The 13,916-nt window shown below is 42.6% G+C and overlaps 1 non-coding gene across 1 annotated transcript; it reads left to right on the top strand.

Moving 5' to 3' along the window:
• Positions 1–1,595: 1,595 nt before the first annotated feature.
• LOC141716539 (small nucleolar RNA R71) lies at positions 1,596–1,702 on the top strand. Its single transcript, XR_012573245.1, has one exon. It is a non-coding gene; the product is annotated as a small nucleolar RNA R71 (small nucleolar RNA).
• The last annotated feature ends 12,214 nt before the right edge of the window (positions 1,703–13,916 follow it).

A 13,916-nucleotide genomic window follows, 5' to 3' on the forward strand; every position in this document is an offset into this window, starting at 1 on the left:
GAGGATAGATCTGTTTCTCCCTTGTATTACCCTCAGGAGGAGTGTGCTCAATATTAGTCTTCCTTGGTTCCATTTCTGCTTCCTTCTGCGCTTCTTCTTCTTCAACCTCAATTTTAGATTCTAAAATCTTAACTTTTTCAGGATTTGCAACCTTACCAGACCTCAAGGTAATTGCCTTAATATGCTCCTTAGCTTCTTTTTTCCTGGCACTTCAGTATCGCTTGGAAGCATGCCAGGTTTCCAATTCAGTAATGCATTAAAAATTTGCCCAATATGATTTTCCAAGGTCTTGATAGAAACAGCTTGGCTCTTGCACATGAGCCTCAACTCCACTAATTCAGATTTTTCAGTAGCTTGCGATAACTGCTGAAGTTGAAGTTGTTTCCTAGGGGCATATTGCGGTTGTTGAAAACCAGGAGGATTATACTGCTTTGCTGTGTATGGCTGATAAGGTTGTTGCACCGCATTCTGATTGTTGCTCCACCTGAAGTTAGGATGATTGCGATTATTGGGATGATAAGTGGCTGGAGCTTGCTGCTGTGATCTCTGAAAGTTGCTCATAAATTGAGATGATTCGCTAGAAATAACACACTTCTCAGTTTCATGTGCCCCCGCACAAAGTTCACAAACACTAGTGATTTGATTCACTCCATAATTAGCCAAAGAGTCCACTTTCATCGTCAAAGCTTGAAGTTGAGCAGCTATAGCAGTAGTTGTATCCACTTCTAGAATTCCTGCTACCTTACCTTGAAACATTCTTTGTGTAGGATTCTGGTATTCATTAGCTGCCATGAGCTCAATTTTCCAACGATGGTTTGTGTGATTCCTGTCAGAAAGGAAAACAAATCAAGGCATCATTCATAAAGAAGCTTGATTCAACAATTGAAGAACCTTTACAACTACTAAATATGGATTTATTTGGACCAGTCAATGTATTCTCTATCTCAAGGAAAAGATATTGTCTAGTAATTTTGGATGATTTCTCAAAGTTCTATTGGACATATTTCCTAAAGTCTAAAGATGAAGCTAGTGAAATCATCATCAATCACATAAGACAAGTCAACAATCATCTTGATTTCAAAGTAAGAAGAACTAGGAGTGACAATGGAACTGAGTTCCAGAATTTTGTGATGAGATTATTTTGTAAAGAGAGTGGAATCATGCATGAGTTTTCAGCAGCAAGGACTCCACAACAAAATGGAGTGGTGGAATGGAAAAACAGACCTCTAATTGAAGTTGCAAGAACAATGCTAGAAATAGCACACTGCTCAGTTTCATGTGCCCCTGCACAAAGTTCATAAACACTAGTGATTTGATTCACTCCATAATTATCCAAAGTGTCCACTTTCATCGTCAAAGCTTGAAGTTGAGCAGCTATAGCAGTAGTTGTATCCACTTCCAGAATTCCTGCTACCTTGCCTTGAAACATTCTTTGTGTAGGGTTCTGGTATTCATTAGCTACCATGAGCTCAATCAAGTCATAAGCTTCATTATAGCTTTTGGCCCATAAGGCTCGATCAGACGCTGCATCAAGCATAGGTCTAGACTGTGTGCCTAAACCATTATAGAAATACTTTATAATTATCCAATCAGGCATGCCATGGTGTGGGCACTTCCTTAGCATCTCTTTATATCGATCCCAAGCGTCACACAGAGATTTTCCAGTTTGTTGTGCAAACTGAGTAAGAGCAATCCTGATTGCAGCATTCTTCGCCATAGGAAAGAATTTAGTGAGGAACTTTTGAGCAAAATCCTCCCATGTAGTGATAGACCCTGGTGGTAGAGAATGTAAACAACACTTTGCTTTATCCCTTAGAGAGAATGGGAAGAGTCGCAGCTTGGTAGCATCTTCAGTCACCCCATTGAACTTGAAAGTGTCGCAGATCTCAATGAAATCTTTCATGTGCATGTTGGGGTCTTCTGTAGGAGAACCCCCAAACTGAACTAAGTTCTGTATCATCTGAATCGTGCTCGACTTGATATCAAAAGTGTTAGCCAAAATGGTTGGTCTGATGATGCTCGACTGAATATCATTGATCTTAGGCTGAGAATAGTCCATCAAAGCCTTAGGAATTTCTGCTTGATCCCCCATCACTACTAAAGTTAGTTCCTCAATTTTCTCTTCTTCTTCTTCTATTTTCTCTTCATCCTAAAAAACTTCCCTTCGAATCACTACAACTTCCTCCTCGGCTTGATCCAGAGTTCTCTTACAAGCCCGCGAACGCGTATGCATACACGCACGCTAGAGTACCTGAAACACGACAAGGAAAAGAGTAGGTAAGTAACAATGTCTGAGTCAATGAACTTTAACGATCACTGATGACAAACACATAAACTAAAAGTTAACACCGAGTCCCCGGCAGGGGCGCCAAAAACTTGTTGGTCGCTAAACACGCGCAAATAATTCACGCAAGTATACGCGTTCGCAAGTAATATAAAATTATTTCTAGTTCATTCCCACAGAGACTGGTTTAGGTTAACTTTGTGATTTATGCACCTATGCAACAATGATATGGCTATTATTCAATGCTAAGACGAATAACAATTTGGGTTTTGATTATAACTATGATTAACTATTGAGACTTATACTAGAGAACATTAACTAAGAGATTAAGTGAATTGAAGAATATATTACAGAAACATGGGATTCTAACTTCATTAAATACTTCATTCAATAGCCTTTTCATTCTAAACATTAGTATGTAACGGTGATGACATTAATCAGATAACACGAAACTGATAAACACCAACTTTCGTTGCACGAATACCATACTACCAGACATCCACAAAAAAGATATAAGCTGAATAGACACCAATTATATTAAGACCCTATATGTCTATAGAATTTTAGAATTTAACGGTTTAATGCACAAGTTATCTATCGTGATTACATAGGGCAAGTAAGATGGTTAAAATTGCCCACGAATCATGCATAATAATAACACATGAACCTATGCTAGCATGGCAAGTTCTAAATCCTTAAATTCACTGACGCTTCATTAAAGATTAACACGCTATCTTACAAGTTCGCGACGCTCATAAGACGAATAAGTACAACCAATGCTAGGTTATCATACAATCACCACACACTAAGGCATCGAAATAAATTAACTAAAGAAATCCATAAATAAGCTAGAACCCCACGATAACGATTAGCCCATAATTGGACTCATCATCAACATGGGTTTCGATGAAAGCATGGTATAATAAACGTAGTCTTTATCAAACAAATAATAAACCAATTACGTAATCCAGAGTACTAGGTTCAATAAAACAAGAAACGAGCATCCAAGATTACAACTTAGAACAAAAAATCACAAGATTAAACTAAATCTTCTTTGCCTTCATTGAATTGTGCTATAGGTCTGTTATGGATTAAAACTACTATATATATAATTGCTGTATTTAATACTAAGGAACGTGAGCTCCAAGGCTCGATTTGACTGCTCTTGTGTTTCGAAACTCAATCTGCCTTAACAAGATGCCTACGTACCTTGCTGATTGCCAAGGATCAAGTCAAAAAACGTAGTTCTTGGTGATACTTGCCCTCGGGGCTATGGCGGCGAGGGCTACCAAGGACGTAGTGACTTTCATGTCCTCCAAGGACTAAGTCTAAAACGTAGTTCTGATTGGTGGGGGTGAGACCCCTTATATAGATGTTGGTGGTCCTTGAATTGGAGGTGGTCCTTGAATTGGACTTGGTATAGGAGACTTGGTGGGCAAGTCTCATAATTAGAATGGACTTTGGAGTCCTAGATAGTAGGAAACTGATTCCTTATCCTTTTAGGTCCCCTTGAGGCTTATCTATAAGGATTTATATCCTTATCAGGACTCTTCTCAACAGCTTATTAATTAATTACGAAATTAATTAATAATCAGGGCTTTTGGGCCATTTTTATTCGACCAGACCTGATCTGATCCATCAGGCTTAACCTTTCTGGTCTAAATATCATACATCTTTATATTGGGCCTAGCAGCCCATTAATTATAAAATCAGGACTTATTTATCCCTATCATTTGCCCCCCAACTTTTGGGAAACATTGATTAGGTTTCGCAGAAGTTAAATCTATTCGTTCCCTTACAGAGTTTCGTTTTTGCGTAAAGTGTGGAGCGACCTACACATTTACAACGAATCTTCCTTTTATTCAGAAATTATCTTAATTTCCAGGAATTTTTCCCTAATTTTCTGGAATTTTCCCTAATTTTCTGGGATTTTCCCCTAATTTCTGGGATTTATCCTAATCTTCTGGATTTTTCCCTAATTTTCTGGGATTTTTCCCTAATTTCTGGGATTTATCCTAATCTTCTGGATTTTTCCCTAATTTTCTGGATTTTTCCCTTAATTTCTGGGATTTATCCTAATTTTTCTGGATTTTTCCCTTAATTTCTGGGATTTATCCTAATTTTTCTGGGATTTTTCCCTAATTTCTGGGATTTATCCTAATCTTTTGGATTTTTCCCTAATTTTCTGGATTTTTCCCTTAATTTATGGATTTATTCCTTATTTCTGAAAATATTAATATTTTTCAGAAATTATTTAAGGAATTTCCTTATTTTTTTGTGATTTTCCAGGATTTTTCTTCCTTTTTTTTTTTTTTTATATAATTTTCGACCAGGAATCCATTCGACCAGGATCCTGGTCGAATTAGCCTTTGTCGTGCCTTGGTCGAAGGGAATTCGAGGAGGGTACATTCGACCTCACTTCCTGGTCGAACTTCGACCAGGATTTTTGCTTTGTATTTTTTTTTTTTTTTTTTTTTTTTTGAGCAGAAATCTTCGACTAGGAATTTTTGTCCCTTTCGGTCAGGATTCCTGTGTTTCTGACCGAATTAACCACCTTTATTTGCCTTGGTCGAAGCTATTTCGAGCAGGAGTGTTTCGAGCAGAAGTCCTGGTCGAATTTCGGCCAGGATTTTTCCTACCTCCTTGTCCTTTTTTCGAGCAGGAAAGTTTCGGTCAGGATGTTGGGTCAGAATTCTATATTTTGACCGAATTAGCCACCTTCCTTGCCTTGGTCGAAGCAATTTCGAGCAGGATTGTTTCGACCAGGGTTTTCAGTTGATTTCTAGTCGAATGAGTCTTAATTCAGGTCGAATTAAGCTTATTTTTCAGCCCTGATCGACAAGATTTCGACCTCAGGAGTTTCGATCAGGATTCCTTTGTGTTTCCTGGTCGAATTGGTCTTGAATTAACTTCTTGCATATATTTCTGTAATTTGGATTTGGGCCCTTAAACCTGGGCTGTATTCTTTTGGGCCATCCCCTTTCTTGGTTTATAACCTGGGCCCATTTCAACTGGGTTTTGTATTTTTAACTAATTAGGCCCTTTTCTGGGCTGTTCTGACCTTGGGGCCCACTATCTTTATTAATCCTGGGCCTGAAAAAATCATTTTGGGCCTCAAATAGGGCTTTTTGTATTTGGGCCTTGGTACTGGGCCTTGGTACTGGGCCTTGGGTTTTTCAAGATTTTTCTAGAATTGGGCCTCATTTCTGAGCCCAAATTCCAAATTCTTCTAAGGTTATTCTGGATTCTTCCAGAATCTTCAAAAAAATTCAAATTTCTCTCAATTTTTCCAGGGATTTTCTGGATAATTCCAGAACCTTCTTATTTTTGGGCTCAAATGGGCTTTTTTGAGGCCCAAATCCCCTTATTTCTCCTATATATAGGTGGGATGAGAGTGTGCTTCTTCACACCTCTCATTTCATTTTTCTTCATCTCAAACTTCCTAATCTTCTCCTCTCTCAAATCCACTCCTTTCTCCTCCCAAGTCTTTTCCAGTCTTTACTAGATGGCTGACAAGAGTTCCGAGAGGGCGGCCAAGATAGCCTCGGCTTCAAAACGAGGTAAGGATATCGAGATCCGCTCTTCATATATGTCTTTAATTGATATGATTAATACTAGGGGGGATGAATATCCTTCCACTGCACATCTCGACTCCTTTAATCACTGTAATACTTGGCATAACATAGATTTCAATAAACTAAATGCTCGTTATAACGTCCCTCCCCCCTTTAGACTAGTTCCAGTCTCTGGTGGTGACCGTACTTGCCACTGGAGGCCCGATACTCTCTTCATCTACACCGACGCCCTTAATGCTGGGCTTAGGTTCCCTTTCCATCCTTTTATCCCTCATCTTTTGGCTGACTTACAAATCAACCCGTGTCAGCTTCCTCCAAACGCCTGGAGGAATATTCTATGTTTTATGGTTTGTTGTCTTAGGGAGGGCTTTCCTCTTTCTGTAGCCGTTTTTAGGAAAGTCTTTCAATGTTACAATAGTTCTTCCAATATTTGTGGCTGGGTTTATGTCAAACAAAGGCCCAAAAGCAAACATATCTTTAACAGCGCCTCTATTCCTGATAATAATCCAAATTGGAGGAATAGTTTCGTTGGGTTACGTTGGGAGAATGGCGACTGGGGCACGCTCTTTCGATCTTCCTTCAGGAAGGTCAGTGATGGTAGCCTCAAATCCATTCACTTAACTCCTGAAGAAACTATCATTTATAATGGGCTCACTCAGGATGATGGCACCACCACCAGCTGGACTCTTTTAGAAGAGTTTTCCCTGATTCATGTGGGACTATCCTCTGTTTCTCAACAGGGTATTTCTCTTCCCTTCTCAATTTTTCTTCATTTCACGCATTATTAACATCACTTATTTTGTCTTTTGCTTTGTTTCAGCTGCTAAGGAGATTAACGAGGACAATGTCCCTTTGGTCGAGGAAACAGCTAGGATGAAGAAAGCTCGGTTAGCAGGCCTAGACACCCGAGGAAAGGCGACAGAGCCTATCTTCTTGAGAAAGCACAAGGAGCCTATGGGGGAGGCTTCAACTGAAGGAGCTGAGGGCCATAATGCTCCTATCACTGCTGCTGCCCCTGCTGCTGCTGCTACAGGCGCCTTTCAGCCTCTCTGGGGATTCCGCCGAGGGGATACCGTGGTTGGTTCCACGAAGCATGCTTGGGATTGGTCCTACCATAGCGTGACTCCAAAGGACTTTACTGATGTGGTGGCCACCCCTGACCTTGAGAGGATTAAGCTCATGGGAGCCCAATCTCTGGCTTCGGTATGCCTTCTCTTTTTTAAACTTATTTCTCGTTCTTGTAGCACTTTCTTGCCTTATACTTTGTTAATTGTTTTGTTTCAGTCTAACGCCTACTTTCAAGGCGCTGTGAGGCAAGCCGAATCATGGAAGCGGGCTTCTGATAAGGCCGATAATGCCCTCAGGAGGCAGCAGAAGAAGTATGCTACCCTGGAGAAGAAGCTCAAGCGCAAGGAGGAAGAACTCGGAGAGTCTAACGCCGAGCTGGTGGTACTTCGGGCGGATAAGGATAAGGCTATAGACAACTATCTGGACTCGGAGGAGTTTGCCCAATCTATGAGGATTAGGGATGATTCAGTCTTTCCCGAGTTTTTTAGGACTGGTTGGGACACGGCCCTTGGGACCGTGAACGGGGCTTGTCCTGATATTAACCCGGTGGACTATATCTGCCCTGATGACGAGGCTTTGCTACAGAGGTTTCGTACCCGAGTAGTTGTCTCAGACCATGTTCCTCAGGATCCACTCCTTCCTCCTCCCGAGTCTTCTTCCAGACCTGCTGAGGACGACAGCTCTTCCTCCTCCTCCGAGATGACAGAGACATCCAGCGAGAGTGGAGAGGACGATGATATGGATGCCGAGGGTACTTCAGCTCCTTAGAGCTTTTTCAGCCCTGCGTGGCTTTTTTATTTTCGAGACTTTATTTATCAAACTTTTGTAACATCTATCAGATCTATTTCATTTATCACCTTTTATGCTTGCATCCATGCATTTGATTTTTATTTGTTAGGCCACAAACATACTTTGAAGAACTTATGAATTTCATAAAATTGTCTGGGATTCGTCCCTTACACAAGTCTTAATAAATTTCGTAATAAAACTAAAACATATAAATCCTAAGCAAGCAAAGCTTCAAGGTGCTTTTCAACCTACTCGTCATCCTGACGAGTGAGAATCGTACTTCGATCATCTCACACGTAGTAAACCTTCAGGTTTTGTGCGTGCCAGGTTCTCGGGACTTCAAAACCATCCATAGTCTCCAGCTTGTAGGTTCCTCTACCCTGAACGCTCTTGACTCTATACGGCCCTTCCCAATTTGGGGCAAGCTTTCCTTTCTGTCCGACACCAGAAACCTCTATTTTTCTCAAGACTAGGTCACCTTGTTTGAAAAACCTCTCTTTAACCCTTAGGTTGTAGTAGAATGAAGCCTTTTTCTGATATTCTACTATCTTTGTGTGTGCTCTATCTCGCACTTCATCGATTAAATCCAGGGCTAACTTCTGCCCTTCCTCATTTTCTTTTTCATCAAAAGCCTGAATCCTTGGAGAAGAATGTGATATCTCCACGGGAACTACTGCTTCCGCCCCATATGCCAACATGAAAGGAGTTGCATTTGTCGTGACTCTACAGGTAGTCCTATAGGCCCACAATATGGGAAGTATCTCATCCACCCAGTTATTTCTTGACTTTTCGATCCTCTTCTTTAGTCCATCCAGGATTATCCGATTTGCTACCTCCGCTTGCCCATTGGCTTGCGGGTGAGCCACAGAGGTGAACCGTAACTCAATTTCATTTTCTTCGCAATACTTCTTGAATTCCTCGTTGTTGAATTGTGTTCCATTGTCAGTGACGAGGATACGGGGAATTCCATATCGGCACATAATGTTTTCCCACAGGAATTGTGCAACCTGCTTAGTTGTGATTTTGGCCAAAGGTTTGGCTTCGATCCACTTGGTGAAATAATCAATGGCTACAATCAGAAACTTCCTTTGTGCTGTGGCCATAGGAAAAGGCCCTAGAATATCCATCCCCCACATAGCAAAGGGAATAGGTGAGTTGATAGAGGTCAGCATCTCGGGGGGTTGTCTGGCGACTGGTGCATGCTTCTGACAACGATCACACTTCTTTACATATTCTTTGGCATCAGCCATCATTTCTGGCCAATAGAAGCCTAAACGAGTTATCTTATGAGCCAAGGCCCTGCCCCCCAAGTGTTGCCCACAAATACCTCCATGCACTTCCTCAAGAGCTAAGCGTGCCTCATCGGGCCTGAGACACCTCAAGTAAGGAACCACGAAAGATCTTTTATATAGAATCCCATCTATCAAAGAGTACCTTAGTGCTCGAACAGTTAACTTCCGTGCCTCAATTGTATCGCTTGGCAACCAACCGGTCTGAATGTGAGCCTTGATGGGATCAATCCATGACGTCCCCAAGCCTACGGGAGCCACAAGCTTAACATCTATGCTTCGTGTCTTCAAAACACGGAAGTACACACTTCCTGAACTTTCTTCAATCTCAGATGAAGCAAACTTTGATAGCGCATCTGCTTTAGCATTTTCTTCCCTTGGAATGTGTTCAACATGGCATTCATTAAATTGGGTCATCACAGCCTTTACTAGGCGAACATACTTTGCCATCGTATCATCCCTTGCTTCAAATTCTCCCTTTACCTGGGATATGATCAACTTCGAGTCTCCACGGACCTTTAAGTTTTTGACTCTAAGTGTCCCAGCTAGACCAAGGCCAGCAATCAGGGCTTCATACTCTGCCTCATTATTTGTGGTTGGGAAGTCTAGCTTCATGGCATACTCAATTAAGAATCCATCAGGGCTTTGCAAAACCAACCCTGCTCCACTGGAATTTGTTTTTGATGCTCCATCAAAATAGAGAACCCAATATTCTTCCTCCTTGTCCCCATTGTCGACTCCCTTGTCTTGAGGTGTGGTATCTTCCTGCCCCCCGACTTCTTGGTTGGGTATGGTACATTCCACCACAAAGTCAGCTAGTGCCTGGGCTTTTATGGCCATACGTGGCTTATACTTGAGATCGAACTCTCCCAACTCTATTGCCCACTTAATCAGTCTCCCACTTGCCTTGGGACTGTGAATGATATTTCTCAGTGGCTGATTTGTTAGCACTTCAATTTGGTGAGCTTGAAAATAAGGACGCAGCTTTCTTGAAGCCATTACCAAGGCTAAAGCGAATTTCTCAATGGTTGAATAATTCAACTCAGCACCATGCAAAATTTTGCTGACATAGTATACGGGTTTCTGGACTTTCAGTTCCTCCTTAACCAACACCGCGCTCAAGGCGCTTTCTGAAACAGCCAAGTACAAGAATAAAACTTCACCCAGAACTGGCTTGGCCAACAACGGGGCCTGGCCCATATACTTCTTTAACTCTTCAAATGCCTTCTGATTTTCCTCACTCCATACAAAGTCTTTAATGTTCTTTAATGACTTGAAGAATGACAAGCACTTGTCTCCTGACTTGGAGATGAATCGTCCTAGCGCAGCAACCCTTCCTGTGAGTTTCTGAACATCCTTGACAGTTTTTGGGGGTTCCATGTCCAGGATTGCCTTTATTTTATCGGGGTTAGCCTCAATTCCCCTCTTTGAGACCATCAATCCCAAGAATTTTCCAGATCCTACTCCGAAAGCACACTTCGTGGGATTCAACATCATCTTGTGGTACCTCAGGACCTCAAAAGCTTCCCTCAAATGGGTTATATGATCAGTCTTTACTAGACTCTTGACTAGCATGTCATCAACATAGACTTCCATAGTCTTCCCAATAAGATCCTTAAAAATTTTATTCACCAACCTTTGATAGGTGGCTCCTGCATTCTTGAGACCAAACGCCATAACAAGATAACAATAAACACCAAAGTCAGTGATAAATGATACCTTTGGAATGTCATCCTTATGCATTTTGATCTGGTTGTATCCGCTAAACCCATCCATGAAACTCAGCATCTCATGTCCAGCGGTGGCATCAATCAAAGTATCAATTCTAGGCAGCGGAAAACAGTCTTTGGGGCATGCATCATTCAGATCGGTGAAGTCTATACACATCCTCCACTTTCCATTAGCCTTCTTCACCATTACAGGGTTTGCTAACCACTCCGGAAATTGAATCTCTTCAATGAAACCAGCCTCTAAGAGCTTTTCCACTTCCTGCTTTATAGCCTCTTGTCTTTCCGGGGCAAAATTTCTTTTCTTTTGTTTCACTGTCTTCCGGCTTGGATCCACGTTTAACTTGTGGGTAATTAACTCCGGGTCTATGCCTGGCATATCAGCTGCTGACCATGCAAACACATCACTATTTTCTTGCAAAAATTTCACTAACTTCCCTCTAAGGGGCTCCTCTAATGTAGCTCCAATGAAAGTCATCCTCTCAGGATTCTTGGGATCTAAAGGAACCGAAACCAATTCTTCTGCTGGCCTTCCTCTATTCTCATCATTTTCTCGAACATCCATATCTTCAATAGGAAGAACCTGCCCCCCGACTCCATCTGCCCTCAAAGAGGCCACATAACAGCTTCTAGCCATTTTTTGATCTCCTCTCTCTTCTCCAATCCCGTTTCGGGTGGGAAACTTCATGACTGAATGGTAGGAAGAGGGGACTGCCTTGAAGGCATGTATCCCTGTTCTCCCCATGATAGCATTATAAGTTGAACTAGCCTTTACCACCACAAAATCCAGCATCTGCGTTGCTTGCCTTGGCTCCGTACCTATGGTGGTTGGCAATTTAATTATCCCTTCCACAGGACATTCTACTCCAGCAAATCCATATATCGGCATGTCGGTTGGTGTCAACTGGGAGTCGTTATACCCCATCCTTAGAAAGGTGTCGTGGAGCAAGATATCCACAGAAGCACCATTATCCACAAGGACCCTCTTAACCGGGCTATTTCCTATTATCGGCGTTATGACCAGCGGGTCGTCATGGGGAAACTTCACACCCTCTAGGTCGGAATCATCAAAAGCCAATGTTACTTCTGTCCTGGCCCTCTTCGGGGCTTCTCCAACAATATGCATAACCTCTCTAGTATATGCCTTTCTGGAATTTTTGGACAATCCAGCAGCAGTTGGACCTCCAAAGATCGTGTTTATCACAGGCCCTCGAGGTCTCGGCCCTCCATAAATGGTGTTTATAACTGGTCCTCTAGGTTGGGGATTCCGCCCCTGATCATCTTGGTCCCTCCTACGATCTTCAAAGTTCTTCCTTCCACTATTGTTTCTGTCTCCTCCATCTCCAGTATACTTGTTCAGCCTTCCTTTTCGAATCAAAAACTCAATTTCATCTTTCAACTGCCTACACTCATCGGTGTCATGGCCAACATCTTTGTGAAACCTGCAATACTTGCCTTTATCTAGCTTGGCGGGATCAGCCTTCAAGGGCTTAGGCCAGCGAATATCTCTGTCTTTCTCAATCTCCATCAAAATCTGACTTCTGGGAGCATTCAGCTTAGCGTATTCAGTGAACTTTTGCCCAGGTCCTCCCTTCTTGGGGGTTGAATCAGGGTTTTGTTCAGTTCTAGGATATTTATCCTTAGCGATATACTCCAAATCAGTTTTTCGTTTCTTGCCTCCAGTGGGCTCATTACTTACTACGGTCTTCCTCATACTTTCTTCAACCTTGATATACTTCCCTGCCCTCTCTTGGAGCTGCAACATGCTCTCAGGGGGTCGTTTGGCCAAAGACATCTTGAAAAACTCATCCCTAGTTCCTTGTTGCAGTGCTATCATGGCTACCTTATCATCAAGGTCTGGGACTTTTAAAGCCTCCTTTGTAAAACGATTTAGGTAATCTCTTAAAGATTCTTTAGCTCCCTGCACAAGACTCATAAGAGATGCTGAACTTTTCTCATGGACTCTTCCACTGATGAATTGCTTAATAAAAGCCTGACTTAATTCTCTGAATGATCCAATAGAATTTGGGGGTAGGCGACTGTACCATCTTTGAGCCATACCCAACAGGGTTTGAGGGAAGGCCCGACATTTTATAGCATCATTCACGGGTTGCAGCAGCAGTGCATTAGAGAATGTCCTAACATGATTAGCGGGGTCTCCCGTGCCATCATAGGCTTTGATAGTGGGCATCTTAAATTTTCTTGAGATATGGGCATTCATTATCTCTTCTGTGAAGGGTGGAGTTGGATCATCAGGATCTCCAAGGGGAAGGAGATTGCTTGGATCAGTTCTTGGGACAGCAGCCCTTCTTCTTACCGGACCATCCAGGTCTATGATAGGAGGAGGATTTCTCCCCCTAGGAGGTATGTGGGGTCTGGTGGCTTGGTGAGCCTCCAAATCACGCCTCAGCCTTTGGATTTCAGCCTCATGAGCCCTGATCTTTTCCTGCACTTCTTGGGGATTCGCCCCTGGGGTGCTTTGGGGGCGTTGCCTTCCATCGGCCATTGGCTCTTTTCCAGGACGCCTCCTTCTCGGGGCCACTTCATCATCCGAAGATTCGGAATCTCTCTCAGTGTATGGACCAGAAAATTCCCGATCCTCAGGGATAGGATCCAAACCTCGTATATAGGGGGGCGACCGCCCTCGCGCTTCACTTCGCCCAGCATATCCGCTTCCTCCAACCTCAGGGTGAAGGGGCATCCCATAAGGGGGGTTAGTAGTAACAACAGTTGAATATTCATACCCGACGGGTCGAGAATTCACAGGCATATGTACTTGTTGAACTTGAGGATTCGTACCTTGAATAGTCGGGGGAGTTGTCCCTTGTGGCTGAGGTTGAGTTGCCCCTGTCTGGGCTTCCCCCTGAGTAGATGCATAAGTTGAATGGGGAGGAACCTCCACGGTTGATGAAATCACCTGGGTTGTCCCTGATGGTGTTCCCTCCTCCAGAGTGCTGGTTGTTCTCCGTGTTCTCGCCATGGTTGTTGTTCCGAGATTCCCACAGACGGCGCCAAATGTTATGGATTAAAACTACTATATATATAATTGCTGTATTTAATACTAAGGAACGTGAGCTCCAAGGCTCGATTTGACTGCTCTTGTGTTTCGAGACTCAATCTGCCTTAACAAGATGCCTACGTACCTTGCTGATTGCCAAGGATCAAGTCAAAAAACGTAGTTCTT

The sequence above is a fragment of the Apium graveolens genome, chromosome 3, assembly GCF_009905375.1.
Source record: "Apium graveolens cultivar Ventura chromosome 3, ASM990537v1, whole genome shotgun sequence".
Lineage (NCBI taxonomy): Eukaryota > Viridiplantae > Streptophyta > Magnoliopsida > Apiales > Apiaceae > Apium > Apium graveolens.